Source organism: Palaemon carinicauda, chromosome 7, assembly GCF_036898095.1.
Source record: "Palaemon carinicauda isolate YSFRI2023 chromosome 7, ASM3689809v2, whole genome shotgun sequence".
Taxonomy (NCBI): Eukaryota; Metazoa; Arthropoda; class Malacostraca; order Decapoda; family Palaemonidae; genus Palaemon; species Palaemon carinicauda.
Genome location: NC_090731.1, coordinates 104,279,412 through 104,284,411, shown reverse-complemented (window position 1 = coordinate 104,284,411; position 5,000 = coordinate 104,279,412). Strand labels below are relative to the sequence as shown.

The following is a 5,000-nucleotide window of genomic DNA, read 5'->3' as shown; positions in this document are numbered from 1 at the left end:
GGGTACTTACTTGTTGAATTGCCTGCTCATATGGTTAAAAGAAATCAAAATGAGTAAATTACCTGTTCACATAGTTAAAAGAAATCAAAGAAAGGGGCCATTTCAAACATAACTGAATTAACTTCTTAAGTAGTTAAATTTAAATTGAACCCCTGTTCTTGAAACAACTCTGGCTGCAATTTATATAGGAATGAAATAAATGAAAATTATATGGAAATGTTTACCAGATATACAAAAATTAATACTAATTATAACATAAATATTCAAAAACAACTTTCAGTGTACGAGAATCCGTGTCAACACCCATATATACTTAAAACCACATAAAAGTGGTATTTGCAAACAAATACCAGAATTACACAGTGTGCCTGAATTCTATTAGGCAATGTGTGTAATAAGAACTACTAAATTTCAGTCATTTCGCGTAATGCCTCGATATTTCAGTCATTTCGCGAAATCCCCAAATGAACCAGTCATTTCACGAATTGCCTAAAATTTTTAAGCATTTCGTGAAATGCCTGGTTACACAGTTTGCCTGTAACATATATATATATATATATATATATATATATATATATATATATATATATATATATATGTATATAAATTTTCTTACAAAGCTGGTCTAGTGTACAGTAAATAATTTATTCATGTATTTTATTTGTGCATTTAAAAGAATTAGTCAGCTATTAAGGTGAGTTCCTCTTATGTCGATATACGTTTTGTGTGTAAATTATGTAAGACTTTTGTCGATAATTTCATTGTATTTCTCATTCAAGTCAGTATATGTAAATTTACGTTATTTTTTAAGAACTAGTTTTTTATTCCACGTATTTTGTCACAAAGTCTGACGTAATCCGTATGATCCATATGAGATATAAACAAGGGCTTATGTAAACCTTTTTTATATTTTTATGAGGTATTGTGTCATTTTGTGAGAAAATACACAATTCTCATATTTGCCATGTGTTTTGGAAGGTTCTCGAAAATCTGTGTTAGATTTCATCTTTTTTAATTTCCAAGAACGCTAGGTGGGCAGAGCTAGCTAAGAGAGAGTTGCTGTGCAGCGAAGTTGATTCTCCTGTTCGATACGTGATAGTTGATAACTCTGACGTTGCAAGAAGCCAGCCCCTAAGCCACGAGACTAATCTATCAATAAATAATCCAGAAGTTACTAAGTTCATACAGCATATATGTGGCCCCAGGGATGCATAGCAGCACAGTAGCAGAAGAGAAGCAGCCTGTCCTGTGAACGAGCCAAAGTACTCCTCTCTCTCCCAAAGTGCCTATTGTGTGTCTTCTCCAAAGTGATTTTGTGCCCCAACATATATCGTGTGTAGTGTGTTAAAACGTTGCAACAAATTTGCCCGAAATTTTTAATTTATTGTGCTTTGGTGAGTGGTGGTATTGTGTAAATCTTTGTAACTGGCCCAGGGAGATTTATGTACAAATATGAAGTATATTTGTTTCGTTATCTGGTTAATTTCCTGTTAGCTAAATTCGTAAGTTTATCAGTTACTTTATGGAATTTCTTCGAGTGTTAAAGGTTATCTATATTCATTAAGTATCAAGCTTAAATGTTGGCGTAAAATTTAATTTCCAGTGAAACAAGTTATTGTATAATTTTCATAAGTATTTTTTTTTTGTCTTAGTCTAATGCAATATGCAGATTTAATATTTCGAGCCCAGTGGTTATATAATTTTCAGGGTGTAAACTTTCTTTTTGTCTTAATCTAAGTTTTGCTCAGATTTAATACTTCGAGTGATTTATTTCTTTATGTAAATTCTTTCAAGGTGTTGTAATTTTTACAGATTCGAAGTAAGAGGCTGTTTGAATATAGGAAATCTTGATAATAATTACACAGTTTTGTTTTGGGTGTACTTAAGAGACTTGGATATTCGTTGTTTTACTATTTTGCTCTTTAGGAGTTATATAACTATCTCAGAGCTCGGGTATTAATATTCTCAAATATAAAAGATTAATGTAAAAACAAACAGGTGAGTTTTGGAACTTGAGAGGTCGTGTAGCTTACCAGCCGTAATATATATAGTATTATATTTTAGTTACCAGACCGCGGGACTATATTTTAATAATATATATATGCATATATATATATATATATATATATATATATATATATATATATATATATATATATATGTGTGTGTGTGTGTGTGTGTGTGCGCGTATGTGTGGGTGTGGGCCTTTGTGTGTGTATTAATTAAAGGCACGAAAGAAAAAGTGAATGGACCTGATTTGAGTAGGCAATCTCGTCTTAGGGATCTCGTTCTGTAGAAACATGATATCCTTATTATCATTATCAGTCTGATGCTGTCACCAATCTCTGGTGAAAGTACCAAATTACTCGTATTTTTATTTTCACTTTTCCATATTTTATGTTCCCCACCTGTCAGTTGTCGTGATTTCTACATAAACATTCATATCTATCTATCTATCTATCTCTCTATCTATCTATATATCTATTCATTTACTTATTTTTGTGTGCATGTGCGTCAAATATATATATATATATATATATATATATATATATATATATATATATATATATATATGTATATATATATATGTATATATATATATATATATATATATATATATATATATATACATATATATACATATATATATATATATATATATATATATATATATATATATATATATATATATATATATTATTACGAACCTGGTCTAGTGTAGAATAAATACAGTCATTTATTAATGATTTTATTTATATTTTATTTGTGAGTTGAAGAGAGGTTAGCCAGCTCTTAAGATGGATTTTCTCGTGTAGATGTAAGTCTATTATGTAAATTACGTAAGACTTTCATCGTTAATTTTATTGTATTCCTTATTCAAGGCACATATGTAAATTTACGTTATTTGTAAGAAATAACTTTTTTATTTCACATATTTTTGTTGTTACAAAGTCTTACATAAACTGTTTGAGAATGTTATGTGATCATACGTAATAGGAACAGGGGCTTATGTGATGTTCTTCTATGAGATATTACATCATATTTGTGAGAGAATACGCAGTGTACCATGTGCTTTGGAAATTTCGTGAAGGATCTAATGATTGGATGTTATCTTTTTTTTTAATTTCATTTCGGGGACAAAGGGTGGTCGGAGCTAGCTGACTGAGAGAGCAGTCTGACGTGGCATAAGTACACGTTCGAGAGAGCAATACTTGGTAAGTCTGGCACCTTAGACGTCAGTTCTGGAATCATCTGGAAGTACCAACATCTCTTATAAAGGCGACCCCCATGGTAAGATAGGCAGACAGAGATTTCCAGCCTTAAGTTCTCCATCTCCCCTCTCTCTCACTCATGCATGTAGTTCAGAGTATTATTTCTAAAGTGTTCAGTACCTATAGTGTGTCCTCTCCAAAGTGATTTTGTGCCCCGTATATACCGTGTATAGTGAGTACTTATAAAAATTCTCTTACAGTTTTTGTAAACAGTCCTGTAGGAAGGTTAGGTATTTGTATTGTGATCTGGTTATCTATTTTTCATTGTGTCAAACTTAAAACTTGTATTCAGATTTAATTTCAAGAGAAACGAGTGATTATATAATTTTCATAAGTGTTATTTCTTTTTTCTTAATCTAAGGATTATTCAGATCTAACAATTAAAGTCAAGTCATTATATTATTTTTAGATCGTAACATTTTTGGCTTAATCAAAGTTTTGTTCAGACTTAATATTTCAAGTGATTTATTTTGTTATTATGTAAATTCTTTTCAAAGTGTTGTAATTTATATAGAATATGTTTATTTTTGTGGTGTGCGTATTATTTCAATCACCATTGTTTAGAATAGTTACGCTCATATCCTGTTAATGAACCATAGTAAGTTAATTCTTAAGAATAATTACCCAGTTTAGCTTTGAGTGTATATAAAAGACCTTTGGATGTTCAGTGTTTTATATAATGCTATCTTGGAGCTGTTTAACTATATCAGAGTTCGTGTATTAATATTTCAAAGTATATATGCATATATATATATATATATATATATGCATATATATATATATGCATATATATATATATATATATATATATATATATATATATATATATATGCATATATATGCATATATATATATATATATATATATATATATATATATATATATACAGTATGTGTATATATATATATATATATATATATATATATATATATATATATATATATATATATACAGTATGTATATATATATATATATATATATATATATATATATATATATATATATATATATATATATATATATATATATATGCATATATATGTATATATATACATATATTTATATATATATTCCCATATAAGTATATAATTGTATAAAAAGAACTTGTTTAATCTTAATAACAACAACTTATAGAGGCATATATGTCTCATGGTAGCTTCCCAAACATGTTTAGGTCAACAGAAAAAAAAAAAGATTACAGTTATTATTATTGACACTTAACAACCAAACATCTAGGTTAGATATACATTAGTTCTACTTCAATTCTAAACGTAAAGTTTAATATGGCCAAAAAACTTTCGTTATTTTTCCTTTATTTTGATAACAACAGCTGGTTGAATACGGGAAAAATGGATAATATATTCGTGTCGATACTAATGTGAACGAAAGAAAAAGGTAAAGAAAAGTTATGGATGCTAAATGGGGAAGACACGAAAAAGAATTGTAATGGTTGTTGGAATGGAAATGAGAAATAACAAAGATTTTATTGTATAAAATAGTTCCAAAAAGTAACACAATCATTCTTCACATTAATATAAAGTATATAGCCAACTGTACAGTTTGATATGGAGAACTTGAGCGTGGCCTTGACTCTCCATCCTCAGGGGTCAAACCCCAAAAAGACAGTTCTTTTTTAATCTAGTAATGTATGACAATAATTTAGGGTATGATGCCTTTTTTATTTTTTTTAGTGAGAGCGCTTATTTTCTTGATCACAAATCGTCAAAT

The 5,000-nt window shown here is 28.7% G+C and overlaps 1 protein-coding gene across 1 annotated transcript in view; it reads right to left on the bottom strand.

The window, feature by feature from the left end:
* LOC137644462 (KRAB-A domain-containing protein 2-like) overlaps positions 1-5,000 on the bottom strand; it is a 16,802-nt gene that overhangs the window by 423 nt on the left and 11,379 nt on the right. The gene's annotated exons all lie outside the window — the stretch shown is intronic.